This window comes from Magallana gigas, chromosome 4 (genome assembly GCF_963853765.1).
Source record: "Magallana gigas chromosome 4, xbMagGiga1.1, whole genome shotgun sequence".
Taxonomy (NCBI): domain Eukaryota; kingdom Metazoa; phylum Mollusca; class Bivalvia; order Ostreida; family Ostreidae; genus Magallana; species Magallana gigas.
Window position 1 is genome coordinate 39730209 of NC_088856.1, and position 17608 is coordinate 39747816.

At 33.0% G+C, this 17608-nt stretch overlaps 1 long non-coding RNA gene across 2 annotated transcripts; it reads right to left on the bottom strand.

The window, feature by feature from the left end:
• Window positions 1-62: 62 nt before the first annotated feature.
• On the bottom strand, window positions 63-16171 carry LOC136274783 (uncharacterized). 2 transcript variants are annotated; one of them, XR_010713205.1, is made up of 4 exons: window positions 15934-16171; window positions 986-1050; window positions 331-400; window positions 63-213 (listed from the first exon to the last, which is right to left on the bottom strand). It is a non-coding gene; the product is annotated as an uncharacterized lncRNA (long non-coding RNA). The 2 variants fall into 2 exon arrangements; XR_010713206.1 differs by lacking the exon at window positions 15934-16171 and adding an exon at window positions 5486-5504.
• Between the last annotated feature and the right edge of the window lie 1437 nt (window positions 16172-17608).

Consider the following 17608-nt stretch of genomic DNA (forward strand, 5'->3'; position numbering starts at 1 on the left):
CACTCTGTTTAATTTTAAAAGTTGTAAGATATAATTCACAGAAAATAATATAATACTTAGGATTTCATTTTCACTTTATTTATATCTTTTCATGCTTTTTTTTTCAACCCTTTCCTTGAGCAAGACCATTCTTCTTATAATTCCACCAATCAGATCTTTTCCTTGGCTGTTCAGATTTAAAATACCGTTTATCCAGTTTGCCCTTGCCAACATCTACAAAAATAGAAACTTCAGTCATAATTTAACAGAAAACATGATATGCTTGAACATTTCATTACCACAAGTCTCTTGAATTTTGGATCTAAACAAATTTGATATAACAAATCAAACCTTTTTGGTCGGTATCGACGTCTCCCGATATCCCATAAGCTATTAGTCCAAACAGCACAAAGAAGACAATCTAATGATAAATAAGAAATACGTGGAAAAAAATATAATTATAAACTTTATACAATAGACAAGAGCTATCATCAGCAGCATAGAGAATGGTGAACCGTTTAAGCTAAATCGTTATGCATGAATGTCTTTCCAATTTTTGGTTGAAAATAAGATGGTAAGAATAACTTTTAATTTTTAATCTTTGAGAAAAATCTACATTCAGCCATTGAAATAGTGTCATACTGTCATACAGAGAAAAGTTATTTCACTATAATTATAACCAAAAAACAAGGTGAACAAGTTTTCGTGGATAAGAAATTTTTAAGCTGTCAAACTTGACCATCAACATATGACAGCCGTTTGTGCAAATATTTTCAGACATTTGGATTACAGTACTTAATTTTCATTTTAACATTTTAAATGTTTTAAACCATGTTACATTGGAAGGATTTTAAGGGGTAAAATGCATTATTAATTGAATTATTTTCAATCAAATATAAAAGATCATAGAAGTCATATTACATATAAGTCATATTGTTATATCATATACATGAATTAGTTGAAAGAATACGGTTAAATAATGTAGTTTTATTACAGTTTTACTTACCAGGATTTTATGATTGTTGATCCCCATCGTTCGTTACTGACCAATTCTTGTCCCGAGAGCAGGTTCTGAAGCACAGAATGATATACACCTTGTATTTATATCATTTCTACGTGGTTTTTTTTTCATTTAGTTGTGTCCTGTACGTAATACTTTTCTACGTAAAGGGAAATTTGATACATCGTCGATGGTTAGATTTAAGATTTTATGAACATGATCTAAAAACATTTTAGAAATTCAAGCCCTTTAGAAAAGAAATGTTATATAACTTATATGTTGTAATACAAGCTAACCTTGACTTTCAACAAGCTTCAAATGTTAAAATTCCCAATAATACTGTATTAAATGGTGATATGCTGTTTACTGCAGTTTTAAAGTTCTTAATACGTTTTCCTTTATATGAAGAAATAAAATTTGAATACGGGGTACCCAAGCATCGAATGTAGTATGTAACAAATATGTATGTAGTAGCATTTCTATTACTTCTTCCAAACAAATAAATGCTCATTAATTATCCTGAATATGAGTCAATGTAAAGAAATATCATTGAAATAAAACTGCATAAATTAATCAATTTTGCATGGCTAAAAAACAGTTATTAACAATGTAATATTACTTTTTTAATTGATCCTTTTATTATTCATATCTGGTGATAAAGTAACAGGTTTTGTTATTTTGAGACTACATGTAATATGTAAAGAATAAGAAGGTATTTTATAGGAAGGATGTGGTCTTTTAAAAAAAAACGGCAGCGATATTCCACGTCTAGGGTCGAATACCAAGGCTACAGCTGCGATAGGGAAATAGCACACGTTATTTTTTCAATGAAATATATAAATAGTAAAAAAGTATCTGGGACTTACGTATTCCCCCTCCCAGGATTGCAGTATTGATTGAGATCAGTAAAGGGGTTTTTTTTTGCACATTTATGTATAATTTTTAGTTTAATCTAAAATATTTTTTTTGCGTAATAATTTTAAATTTTGATCCCAACCTAAAACATTTTTCCACATAACCAAGCTTTTTAGGTGAAGAACCTGAATAAATTATCTACGAATATGAAGAGTTTGGTAACAATAAAAAAAAATGAAATAACGTATCAATATGGTTTCTGGTTAATCATTGGGGCGAACGAAGCAGGGAATATACTACATATACCGACTAATTTTCCCAACCCTATACATAACATTTTCTTACTTTTAAAGAGAATTCAGTCAGTGAAATATGTAAGCGATATAAATTCATTGTCATAATTAGTTTTTAATTTCACTTGTTTCGTAAATTCTGTTGTTTTGTATGTTAAATATTTGTGATAAACTTTTAGGTGTGTAATAACTCACTCCATTTAAAGACTTGTCAAAATGCAGAGTTTTTAACTGAATGTTTTTTTCTCTTTTTCTATTTATAACAATATGTGGTCGTAATTATGAAAACATACACCTCCCACCTCTACTTGATCAATAAGAGAGTAAAGCATGGGGCTAAAGTTCAATCATCCCCTGGTCTTAACCTTATCAGATTTTAGACAAAATCCAATCAGCAAAGGAATCGCAGTTTACACTTGAATAGCGAGTATTTATTACACGTAACACCAAGTACAAACGCTCGATCAATCTCTACATTTATCGTGGGCATTCTAGCGCAAATTCAATGTGAAGTCTAATGTAAACCGTTGTATGCTTAGTATGTTTCTTGACGAAATAAGAGATAAAAAGGCGCGTAATACATATATAAAACTTTCTTGGTTCTCATCAAAGTGAGTGTTTTACTGTGATTGAGTCAATAAACCTCACGAATTCGTACATTCAGATTGAAAAGTCTGTCATATTTGGCATAGTACTTCGGAATATAGGTTCATAAAAACGTACTACGCTAACTAGCCTGTTGAAGGGTACAAAAGAATACTATGGATGAAGCAAGTGCTTTTCTTATCTAGTTTCCGTAATTAAAAACGCAGAAACAGACAGAAAACGAAAATACTAGTACATTCCATACGGGATTAAACTCATCAAAGAATATAACCGCCATTTTAAAGGGACTTGGACCCTGTTTTAGATCAACATTTTTAATTTTTTTTTATGTTTAAAATAGTTTGCTTGATCATTTTGAATGATTAACTAACATTTGAAAGTAAGAAGTCACGTTATAAGAGAGATATAGACTGAGGTAAAAAAAAATCATTGTTATGTAAACAAAGCTCGAGTCTTACATTTGTTTACAAATAATGTAAAGTGTGGAATTGCTATTTCTTTGACCAAATGACTCCTGGCAAACAAGGTAATCTAAGTTAATGTGTTCATAGATAATAAAATAAACAGAAAAAAGCAACATTTGATTGAGACACATTTCAATAGAACACATATGTAAACCATATGAGAGCTAGAACTTTGTTACCAAAAACAAACATTTTTAAACTCTGTATATTACATATAACTCACTATTTGACTTTCAAATTTTGACAAAGCATTAAAAGTACCTATTTTTACCAATCTAAACATTGAAATTGAAAAAAATAGATTTTCACATTTTGAGCTGAAATCGTGTTAACGTTCCTTTAAAGAGATTTATTTTCTTAAACCAAGAATAATATGACAACCTTATTGAAAGATTTGTATTCTTTAAGATATACTGATAACCACTATCTAATCACTTTAGAGTTTCCTATCCTAGTAGCCTAGCATACAGGTTCCCCATTTCCAAGTGCCATTAACATTTTTGTTTATTTAAGGTTGATTAGGTCCAACGATACTGGAATCCGTTCCATCAGCAGTTGTAGTTTTAAATTTAACTTAATTCTAGTTTCCAGACGTACGTAAAAAAACAAACTTAATTGGACGGCAGGGACGTAGCATCGATTTTGGAAGTGGGGGGGGGGGGGGGTGGTCAGACTCATCCAAAAAATCTTGACAAGCAAAGAAAAAAAAAGAAATCTGAAATTTTCAAAAATCTTCAAACTCCTAATCGTTGAGGGGGGAGGGGAGGGGGGGGGGGCTGGTGTAGTGTATTACTTCAATTTCACTCCTAGTTTCCTTATCTTCTAATCAACTTTTTACTTAATCACAAAAAAGTGGGGGGGGGGAACTCAATTTTTTATATGTAAATTTAAAAAAATTAGTTGCTGCGAGAAAAAATAGGGGGGGGGGGGGCAGGCTCCCCTGTCCCTCTGATGCTACGTGCTTGAATTTGGACGTATGTTGCATTTCATGGAGCGGCGTAACTCTATTTGAAGAAAAAACAAAAAAACGAATGAGCTCATTTTTGGCTTATGTCCTTTACAGTGTTACAGCATTTACGCAAGATACTTTTATCATAATATAGATATGATTAAAACACGCGCTAAAATGTACATCAACGAAAGATATCCCGTACATTACTGTTTTCATAGTGTTTATAATGACAATTACAATAATTGGAACTTTAATACACAGCTAACATTTTTTTCCCGTCAAAAGCATGACTGATACCAGTATGCGTTACTTCGTCGATCGTAACTTTTATGGTTTTATGAACATGATCTGAAAACATGTTGTAAAATAAATCTCTTCCAAAAGCAAATGTTGTTTAACTGATCTGTACATTGTTATAATTTTTATTATTTGAAATAAATAATCAGACTTTAAATGTTTATAGATTTCATAAAAATAGTGTTTGGTTCATGGTAGTTAGTTATTTACTACAGTTTTTAAGGACCTAATTAGTTTTTTATCTTTATATGAAGAAATTTTAAAAATAAAGTACCAAAGTATTAAATGAATTATTTAACAAATATGTATTAGGTAGTATGTCTATAATATATTTAAAAAAAAAAGAACAATCAGTATTATAGAATATCGGTTGAAGAAAGTTCTGTTGAAAACGAATAACAAGAACTTTCGAGTAACACATTTTCTATTTCACAAATCAAGGATAGAGAAGCAACACACACGCAAGACTCTCGCGGGTAGGTTAAGGCAACTCCGAGTTTAATGACCGTCAAAATTATGATAAATTTGAAAACAGTGCTGAATATGAATACCAAGTGAATGTGTTCCCAAAGATATCATTTTTCTACTTCGGAATCGACTCAATCTTTGAAGCTGCCGAGCCATGTTATCACGTGACAGTTAAAAATTGATCACTGTTTTACCTTAACAAAAAATTAAAAAGTGTAACACTACCTCGAATTTATTTGTATGTTTGCTACTATAATTCGATTGGCAATTAGTTCATGTTTATTGGTATCACTGCTAGAATCCTATTGTTAATCGCATAAAAAAGATATTGTAAATATTTATCGGAAACCCTCTCAACTTCTATAATTTCGTTGACAATACTACGTATTTTTCAATTAAAACAACGAAGCACAGGATTCTAGCAGCACTTTTCAAGTAGTTTAGGTCATATACCGTTGATATTTACCAAAGTCATCTTTCATAATATCCGTGGTAGTGTTATAGTTTTACCTTTTTGTACACATTGACAGAGGAAAGGATGGTAAAGCCAAATAAATGTTGATCTGTTTACCTTAAAACACTCGCTGATAAAACAAAATATCCATGCCTGTATTATCCTGATTATATCCTAACTGACACTCATCTAAATCTTAGGTATCTGTATTAAATAAGTCTTATTTCCGCATTGTTTACACTGCATTCCGATACATGATCTTCTCTATTAAATATGCTTGTGACGTCATAAATGATAATTATACATAATAGAGAGAAATCGAAGCTTTATTCAGTTAGACGAGTTTCTAGTGATATTTTATGCCTGTAGTTTTTATAATTTAAACCAGAGAAAAAGTTAAAATCGTTTCTGAGTAAAATATGACATCATGCTGCTTATTGTGACGTCATATCGATCAGAGGAATTTGATCGCTGAGAGTTGCCTTATCATACCCGCGCTGTAGCGTAAATTAATCCCGTTCTAGTGTACGCCCCCCCCTTATATTGGTTTGATGTGGAACTTTTCATTATAAGATTGGTAATTTTTTTTTTTTACATTGAATTAATATTTACTCAAATGAAATATACCAATGAAAATCAGAGTATGCAAATTGACAAGCTATGCTTAATATATAGTTATTGACGATTTGATATTACTTTTTAATGAACTCTTTTATTGTGCATGTCTGGTGATAACGTAACATGTGTTGTTATTTTGAAAAGGGATTTCTAAAAAGCATGTTATCTATTTCAATAACAGCATCTAACAATAAGTCATGTCTTGTATCAATTACCAAGGCTACAATCTGCCACTGTGGAGTTGCATTGATTTTTCAATGAAAACATATCAATAGTAATAAGCATCTGGAACCTAACCCCTTCATGATTGAAGTATTGGTTGAGATCAGTGAAGGGTTTTTGAACAGTTATATATAATTTTGAGTTCAGTAAATTAACACGGGATTGATTCCAACTGAACGCTTCCTTTTATACCGATTTACAATGAAGATATTATTATCATCGTGGAAATGATTTCCAAATTGTGAACTTAATATTCGTCAATAATACTATTTGAATCAAAAGCTGTTTATTTTTTGTTCTGAATTGCCAACGTTTTACGCGTTTAACTATTTGCCTAACATCAATAAACGGAAATATCAAAAAGCCTTCATCAGCAATTTATAAATTATCTACATTTAACATTTTAAAAAGGTAATTAAATTTCATTCATCTTGAAAAGGGCACAAAACTCACGTGTCTTACTAAATATACATGTTTGTCAAGTGTATATATATATATATATATATATATATATATATATATATATATATATATATATATATATATATATATATATATATATATATATATATTATATATATATATATATATTAATTCAATAGGTTTCTTCCAAAACAATCGATCCAAAGTATAATATGCATGTAGTTGTTAAAAAACAAATGTCAAAAAATTTATTTGACTTACTCCCAGTGGTTCATTCAAACCACTAGATCGTGATATCAGCCGTTGCGTGAATGGTATAGCAGGACTCCGCGCCAAAATGTCTCATAATTATTTTTTTGCGCCGATTAGTGGCCGAGTCCAAATTGGGATTACAGAACAATACTCCAGAGCACACCGTGTGTACACATCAAAAGCACGTAGCATCAGGGATGGGGAGTTGGAAGGGGGGGGGGGTGCCGCTTCCCCCTTTTTTTGCAGCAGGCACTTTTCTTAAACTTACATATAATAATAAATGGAAATATCATATATTTGCCCCCTTCACTTTTGTAGGAGAATGTAATAAATGAAACTGAAAATAAGAAATCTGATTAAATTGAAGTTACAATTAGGAATTTTTTTCATGATTTTGAGAATTCGCCCGAAAATATTTCGCATACAAGTGTAGTTCAGCATTTTGCTTTATCTGTATCTCTGTGTTTTATCATTAGATTTTCTCTTTGCGTTGTTTGGACTGATTGCTTATGGGATATTAAGTGACGTCGTTACTAACCAAAAAGGTTTGATTTCTTTTATCAACTGAAGTCAGACCCTTGTAAAAGACAAAACGTGATTCAGAAAAAAAAATACCATGAGACGTGTTCATGAAGCATTAAATCGAATCATTTATACTGCCATTCTATGGTTTAAAGTTTCTTTTTGTGTAGGTGATGACAAATTCAGACTGTATGAATTTTTATCCCGAGCTAAACAGTCAAGAAAAAGATCTTCCAATGCTTATTGGAGATATCGGCAGTATGACAACCCTGGAAAAGGTTGAAAGTGGAAATAAGTAAAAATGAAAATGAAAATAAAATCTTTGGAGGATTAGTTTTTTAATATCCTTCTTAGAACCTTTTAGAACTAAACAGAGTGCAAGTGTATTTTTAACTATATAAAATACAATAGGCCTAATCCTTAAACTTAAGGGGGACGTGCAGCCATCTTGTACATTAAAGGATAAGAATGTAAATATTTCTTGAACCGGGTGTTTCTGCCCAAAACTGACCAAAATTGTTGCTAACAGATACAAAAGCAATAAGTACGGCATTCCTCATGCGGTTTTATATGCAAATTATGCATACAAGAACAGGAGATTGCCCTTTTAATCATTTAAAAATGCTGTCAAACTGCGCAGCTACTGACTTATTTTGAAAATTTAGATATCTGAAAAAATAATGGGGTTGGTTGGTGTCCTCTCTACAACCATTTCTTGAGAAAAAGTTTGAATCTTGCACACTAATGTACAGTTGTAACTGTGTCTCAAAATAGGGTACCCTAGCTTTATTTCATCGACATGGCATCTATTTTTAAAACAAGAACAATCCAGTCTATACTTAAAACTTCTGTGTAGACATGTTAACTGTCCGAGTTGGCAGGTATTTCAGAACTAATGATTGTCAAGAAGATAATGAAACCTAGAGCCACAGTGAAACAGAAGGACATCTCTTCTCTGATATAAGCGGGAACGGCAACTGATGATTTGAACACAAAAAAAAAAAAAAAACCCAACAGAATCAATTTTGACGAAATTTTCAAAGTGAAAGTCAGGTTTTCGTTAAAGATTGAGGGTATATGCGACGATACTGTTTGTTGCAGAATTGTCGATGTTTTGTGAAGTTGAAGTAATTTGTAATTTCACATTTCAATACAATCGCTTGATGAATTCCAAGTCTTTAATTATATAGTGTGACCACAGAGTGAACTAAACATTTAACCTCTGTTTTAAACGGAAAACATGAGGTCGATAGAACAATGTGACTGAAACAATTCATGAGGTTTTCAAGTAACAGTTCCATCAAACGCCAATACAACGTTATAAAAAGAGACGCATGGCTTTTTAAACTCGTAAAACCATTCTTTAACACAGAGTTCGGTTTCCACATTCGTTTTTAGGAAAGGTAAGACTCTGCCTCGATCCACGGTAGAAACTCGTCCCGCCGAATCAGCGTCATGTGCGCAGTGGTAACGAATTTCTTCTCCAGTTCGTCTTGATTGTTTATACTTATTAGGTCTAAAGACACTTTAAAGTCCGTTGGACGCATTTGGTTTGAAGCCAATCGTAGACTGATGTCCTAAGCAATGGTTGCAAGTAAAAATTTTGTCAAAGTTTCACCAATTCAGCGATAAGGTCTAATGCATTTGGTGAAAAGATAAGCAAAAGTGTTAGAACACATTACATTGTATCCCGTGTAGATACACTACTGAATTCAAAATCCACTGATATTCCCAAATATTGACTGACATTGTCTGACATCCACTGCACATTGACTGTACCTCACAGTACATTTCACTGACTTCCTCTGTATCCCACTGTACCCCACTGCACATTTCTACTGAACAGCACTGTATCCCACTGTACATCACTGTACAGTCCTACTGATTTCCACTGTACCCCACTGTACGCCTCTGTACAGGGCACTGACCAGCACTGTACCCCACTGTACGCCACTGTACCGGGCACTAACCATCACTGTGCCCCACTGTACCGCACTGTACTATTAATTTGAGAAAAAAATCAGATTTTTAAATCTTCAGTATATTTTTTTTCTTCGATATTTATTTTTATTATGCTGTATATAGCATTATCATTATGTATACAGATAACTTGACAGAAAAATGCAACAGGTCGTTAAATTTATTTAATACGTTTTCTTTATGTCTATTGTTATTGAATGTTACGATCATGAAATTATGATAATTTCTCTAGCTATAAGGTGAAAGTACATGTCATAATGTTCATTCTGCCAGTCATTCGAAAATACCCCTCACCCCCCCCCCACCAGCAAGGTTACATAATCATTTCTTATTGATGATATATGACAAGCCCTCGTTTAAATGATCGGGTTGTTAATTCTCTGTGTCTCATAAACTGTGTGTTAGCCACTAAAAACAGTCAATTAAACACAGAATCCACAAAATATATCCATGCTTGCTTTTTTTGTACGCATGTCCAAATATCATGACTGCCCGCTTGACTACACAGGTACATTTTGAAGATAGCGTGCGAGTTTCTAGCTCATTTGTTCATTGATTTCTTTTGATTAAAATATTTAAATATACATTGCAAATGTCGGGTTTTAATTTTACAAAATAACACCTACTGCAGAATACATTATAAATTTTAAACATAATCAGTGACATATTAAGCGGTAATTAACTGTATCATCAATTTCAGCAAGAAATAAAAGGAATGATTTAAATCAAGGAAGGTTGTAACATGTTGTAATATGCGTAGCTGTACAGTTTTCTTAATATATGATTTACTTTTAAATGTTTAAGAAATAAGATATATAAAATGCCCTACGCTACACACTTTTGTTTTGTATAATGAGAGAGAGAGAGAGAGAGAGAGAGAGAGAGAGAGAGAGAGAGAGAGAGACAGACAGAGACAGACAGAGAGAGAGAGAGAGAGAGAGAGAGAGAGAGAGAGGGAGAGAGAGAGAGAGTTTTCAGGTATATCACTTTCTGACAATATTGTATTGGTGTCATTTGCAAGCGTAGAAAAGTTCACAATAAAATCTATGTTGGAAGTGGCGGTTGTGATGCCGTAAGGGGATTTTAACGTGCTTATACCTTTCTGACTCAGGGCCTCAAGTTTTAGCACTAGAAAATTCATGAGAGAGAGAGAGAGAGAGAGAGAGAGAGAGAGAGAGAGAGAATCTATTTATCAGAAATCGATTAGAATAATAAGAAATTGATTGTCTATTAAACTGCTTCTTTTACATATCGATTATTTTTCTTTATGTCTTACGTTTATTTTTGCCAACCAACTCCGTGGTTTTAGAAAAATATCTGCTAACTTTAAGTCGAAAAATGAAATGTAATTATATAAATAATATCACTCCCCCCCCCCCTTTTTTTCTTCCCGAATCCACTTGATACCCCTTGCAGTACTGTGTTATGTCGAAACGATTCATGTTAAGCAATCGGTTATAAAAATTAATGCATTTTGTTTTAAATTTTGACCTCGATGTGCAATCACTATTAAATAGATATAATAAATCCCACTTGTGTGCAAACATTACATAAAACTAGTCCTACATGTAAGTAAATAATAATAATTTTTAAAGACAGATTTTAAATGATTATGATCCCAATGCACCCGACAGCCATAATGATTTTTTTTAATCAAAAGTGAAAATTCATATTTTTTGTTTTAACAGTGTATTTTCCCGACGTTTACATCTATTTATCCCAACACATATACACAGGTGGTCAGTTTTCACACCTTGACACAGTCACCCGGCCGTGTGTATAGTCTGAGCCTTTCTGTTAGTTCCGGGTTTTTCGTTGTTCCCAGACAGACAAAAGATTTTTTCTGTAGACATACACAAAGAAGGAGACAGTACACTGTCGATATAAAATATTACTTTTTAGCGTTGACTTTCAATCATTAAGAATTTTTAAGACAATCATTGAATAACGAACTTCAAATCATTTGAATCCATGGACATTATCCCGAAACTACAGATAAATACACACTTTAATTTTTTTTAATGCCAATATGTAGATTTAGCCGCTGTCAACATTACTACATGTTACCGGAAATACTTTATTTAAATACTAAAATATTCGTACGTTAGCATGGAGAGAGAGAGAGAGAGAGAGAGAGAGAGAGAGATTTTATAGAAGATTTGAAATGTTTGCTATGATACAATAAACTGGTTTCAGCAAATGAAGAAAAAAAAACCCAGAAGAAAAAACGAAAGATCGTTTTAAAGGCCGAACTTTTTTTACCGGGTGGTAAATCTCAGGTGAGGGCGGGGCTTAATTTCTAGAGGTGTGAAAGCCTCCGGGGCTGGAAGTCCACCTGCGATCGTGAACGCTGCTAATCACTATACACAGGAAGCAAATATTACACAAGATATAAATAATTAGTCAGAATTCGTCATAGTTTGAATATCTTTTTGTTTTAATGACCAAACGAAGCGATTTGATACGGAAATGTCGTCCGAGCACGTGTGTAAAGCACAATTGAAAAATTCAGTAAACTAATTCTGCTTTAAAGATTTAACTCAGTTCATTGTGTTTAGCACTTGACATTGTTTAAGACGTTAATTTTAACAAATATAATTGTATAAGAAAACCATACGATCAGTAAAAATATTCACTTGAATGTAAGGCAGCCATTATACGATGACAAGTAATGGAGTTCGTTTTCCATGGAGTGACGTTTTCGTGCAACAAGTTCCAACTGAATGTATAATCAGTAAATACAGCTTTAATAGCTCATAAGTTTGTTTTAAAAAGAAAATTTTGTATGCATGTTTTGGACTGCATGCTCATTCATCGTCGTGAAATTTATTAGGTCATATAAATTCAACATGATTCAAAAATAAATTGCGTATTTACAATTACTGAATAATAAATTAAACTATTTTTCTCATTTATCCGACCCTTACACAATTCACTTATTACGGAAAGAGAAAATAAACATGTTTGCCTATTAATTAAGGTGTCGCTTACAATTGAAGAGATGCTAAAATTAAATTGTGATGCAGCAAAAATATTGCGCGCCGTGGGGGGGGGGGGGCTTATGTATGCCTTCCTGACTTTGGAGGAGAATAGTTACAACATGAGAGAGAGAGAGAGAGAGAGGGGGGGAAGAAGGGGTATATTTTTTCTTATTAAAACTGTTACTACATGTATATCATGGCGACATTCTTAGCTATGCAAGAGAAGATACATGTAGATGTATTACATGTGTTGATAATGAACAGTGTTCAAATTCAAAAGTATTTAATTAAAAGTACCGTTATGGTAATAGGGTGAAATATTATTTGAACACTGTTCGTTATCACCATATTTCATTTTTAATTTAACACAATTCTTATTTTGATACCAGCGACTGGTGGGGGGGTTGAGGATTTATAAATGTTTAACATGTTTAATATCCGACTTGATTTAAATAATAAAAAACGCATCTAAAATGATTAATATAAAGAGTATTTCGTTTATTCATACATGTTATGTTTTTTAAAAAATATATTTCAAATGGATTTAATAATCTTAAGACCACAAATACCCTGATAAGGGAATTACATAATATCTTGAACAAGGTGTCAGACTGACAATCTACAAGGTTGAATATTGGGACATTCACACCTTTTGATCTACTGAAAGTATGTATACTATACACAGATACTGACTCGCTGATCTTCCTGTGAAGTAAAACTTCAAAGACATTTTAAAGTCCAGACCAGTTATCTTCTCTCTTTTAAAATAAGTCAGTATGTTGAGCAATATGGTGGAATTTTTTTTATCGTTAAAAAAATTGTCCCTCCTCCACATATATGTAACATTAAAGTTTTAAAATTCAGAAAATCTAAAACTATCTATAAATTGTAATTCATAGTTTTAGATTCTCTTAATTTTAAAACTTTAATGTAACATATATACTAATATTTATTTGACAATATTGATTAAATGAAATTCATTGTAAAAAAAAAATCAACTAGATGTTTAGTTACTAAAACATTGATTTTGAAATATATAAAAATATTTTCCCCTTTTTATTGAATAAGTTGCTATATTTTGTATGATAATTGGATTCCGAGTTTTTAGATAAATACATGCGTGGATCGGAGGATTGGGGGGGGGGGGGGGGGGGGGTCAGAGGATAATTATTTTTTTTTTAAACTTACATAGTACAACTATCCAAAATATGTCTAAGCTCCCCCAGAAAACAAGTATCCCTGCCCTTTCCCTGGAAAGAATTCTGATCGCGCATGTAATTATATATGATCTTAAAGAAATAGGAGCCCATTTTCTCTCTTGTAAGCAATAGGAAAGAATCAAAACAAATCCAGATTTTGGTCACAAATAAAGTAAATATTCAATTCATTGTTTAAACATAATAACTTATTAAAACATACTAGGTACAGTGGGTTACAGTGGTGTACAGTATTTGTCAGTACCATGTACAGTGGTGTACAGTGGCGTACAGTGCTGGTCAGTGCCCCGTACAGTGGTGTACAGTGAGGTATAGTGCTGGTCAGTGGGTAGGTACTGTGCTGTCCAGTGGAGTACAGTGGAGTACAGTGGCTCTGTACAGTGGGGTACAGTGGGATACAGTGTGGTACAGTAACTCTGTACAGTGGGTTTACAGTGGATTTACAGTAGGGTACAGTGGTTATACAGTAGATGTCAGACAATGTCAGTCAATTTTTGGGAATATCAGTGGATTTTGAATTCAGTAGTGATACTTGTGTATACCTCCTTAAAATGATATTAACCATGGTCTTAAACATCGATTTCCAATAAAGCTTAATGCGTATAACCTCTGGAAACAAAAACACTTAAAAACTTGCTAGTTAAAGTTACATTTTGTATAAAGTTTAAATAAAAAATGTCGTGCAAAGACAACGTTTCCTGGGTACATAAGGAGAATGAGGACATTGAAAAATTGGTGATTAGATGATCCAATTCTCTGGAATAATGTTTCATACGCCATCAATATGAGGAGTAAGATGTTTACACATCATTCATACTTCTAGTTAAAGTTGCATTTTACAAAACGTTTAAGGCAGAAGTATCTTGTAAAGACAAAGTTCCCCCAATACATAAAGTGAACAATGCTAATTAGGACATAAAGAAACTTGAGCATCCTTTTTTCTGAAACAACGTTTTATCCGCCGTTGATTTTGTGATGTCTTGGATCAATGCATTTGTTTATTTCATTAACATTGATATCGTCATGGTTATTCTCAAAAAATTCAGTAGTTTTTGTCTGGTAAATTGGTATGACTTTTTTAATATTGAAAGACAACACGATTCATTTCTACACCACATATATCTGTATACAATAATATCATTTTTCCAATTTTTGTGTTGGCTATTCTTCATCCTTTTTTTCTACTACAAAAAGTTGCAGATTGGTTCAGAGAAGAAAAAAAGTCTCTAAACGCAGGTTTAATACTCAAATGAAATGTTCGCCAACCAATACAAGAAACCGTCATATTGTTTAAATAATCTTTATCAAACATTAATTGTCCCTGTATCTTCTTAATGGCCATACGATGCATGACTGCACTAATACACATGTATTTGCACTCTGATTCATTATCAACAGTAATGTATTACACAAGGAGTGGTAAAGAAATGTATAGAAAGAAAAGTAAAATCATGACAAGTTGTAGCTATAGCCTTGATTATTGATCCTAGATATGAAACATCATCGTTGCTTTTTAAATAGATGGCATGCTTTAAAAAAAACCCACTCTTGCTTCAATGCGTGTAATGTATCAAATATCGACGCATGATATTTCATATCCATCAGACATGCATAATACAAGGGTCAATCAAAACATAATGTCGCCGTCGCCGTGCGTACATATAACAGTTTTACCTGGCACTAAAAAGTTGATTATTTTGGGCATTTTGATTCTCATTGACATTTCAATATACATGCTATGACTCGTATTCAAAACTAATCAGAATTTTATATATTTAATCATTAAAGCTTCCTGTAAAACATTTTTAAGTCATTAGTACAAAATGTATTGACGCATCAATACACTTTCTACATGTACTTTTTTAAGTATCAAGGATCAACATTTAATCAAAGGATTGTCAAATAGTACTTTGCTTCTACATGTTGATTAGAATCTCATTCTTTACATCTGGCATTATTGTATTTTTCAAATTCGGTTTTGTTTTTTGAAGATCGGTAGATTAGCAGTTTGATTTTTATTGATATTGAAGCATAATAAACCAAGGCAGAATCTCCTTTTTGAACACCAACCCATGTTGATTCTTCACAGTTTGCCTTTGAATTGCAAACTAACAATGAAAAATCAGATTTACGAATTAATTAAGCAAAACGAAATATTGAACATACAGGTAAATATCGGTATCTCGAACATGGGATATCTCGAATACCCCGGTTATGTCGAAGTCGGCCGCCGGTCCCGGCCGTTTTCCCTATATATATGATTTAAAAAACTACTGATATCTCGAATACGGTTATCTCGAATACCCCGCTTATGTCGAAGTATGTTTACGGTCCCAATAACAAATTTTACCTGGGTTATCTCGAAGTGAAGTCAATTTTCCGGTCTGCTAATCGCACCCCGCATGTCGTGTCCTCGTTATTCTCGCCCGCGGCAATTCACACCTTTTCTCAAGACTGATAGTCTATTAACTCCACGCTTAGCCAGTGCAGCTATCGATGACACGGTAATTGTTATAACAGCTTGGGTATATACTCCGGTGATTGATAAAACAAACAAGTTCACAGCTCCCAAAAGAATGCACCCCTAACATTACCGATAATATGAATAATGATGCACGCTACTTATAAAGCAAACAAGTTCACGGTCACTCAATTACCAAATAGCGCAGCGTACATTATCGTATAATCGATATCGATGCATGATCAAAGTGAACTTCTACTTAATGAATAATATACCAAAAATATATTTAATAACACACACTAAATCATGATAAATTACCAACGCGCTGATTTAAATATGACAAATTTTATTTCTAATGTGAACAAAAATTAAACAATTAACACATTTGTCTTTGGCTATAAAAGATGGTACAGAATTCTGTACATCATTCAACAACATGTCTCAACACAGCAAAGACAAGCTCCCCACTCCCGGGCTGAAGCGCAAGCTAAAGACCCACACCATTGAAACAAAGTTTCAAGCCATTGCCGATGTCGAAAGAGGTATAGAAAGTAAAGCGGTCATCGCCAAGAAATACGAGATCCCCCCCCCAACACCCTGTCAACGTGGATAAAGAATGCCCAAAAGATCAAAGAAGCATATGAGCAGAGCACCTTCGGACCCCAGAGGAAGAAAATGAGGACAGCAGCCTACAAAGATACAGAAGAAGCCGTCCTTCAGTGGTTCAAGACAGCCAGGGACCAGGATTCAAATTTAAGTGTATATGTGCAATGTCTATAAATGTCTATAAATAAAACATCGTTTCAATATTCCGTCTTTTTTTTCCGTTCATACCGGTTCTCAAATTATAGTGCATATAAGGACTTCCTGTGTTAACATGTCAGGACAAAAACAAAAACACTAATGGAGTCGAAGAATTTCGACTTCGGATATCTCGAACACCCAAATATCTCGAAGTTTTTCCGTGGTCCCCCGAACTTCGTGATATCGATATTTAACTGTATATAACATTGCTTGATTCTGTCTAAAGCATACGAATGAGAAAATTTACCTTAATAAAAGCAAAAAGGGGGATCGGGAGAGCGCAGTTTGTAATCGAGATAAGTTCCCCTATCGATGGCAGTCGTATCTATTATTTCATTTAATCGCCCTCATTTTTTTCTATTTTCAACAGAAATTTCTTTAACCATTATTCAGTAACACTGTGGTATTTTTTTTTTGTTAGAAAGATAAACCTTCATACTAAACAATAAACCTTTATCACCTGCATATGGTGTTTTTGTCTCTCGGTTGATTCGATACGCTAGGGCATGTTTTTCAAATGAACAGTTTTTAAGGTGAAGCAAGCTACTGACAAACAAGTTAATAAAACAGGACTTTCTACAGTCTCGCTTGAAGTAATCTTTTCGTAGGTTCTATGGCCGATACAACGACCTTATCAGCAAATACAATCTACCACTGGGTCGCATGCTGACTGACGTTTTTCATACTCTATGTTAGACCATAATTAATCGCCTAATTGTTAACGGATTTTCCGATTTTTTTCCCGATTACGACAATGAAC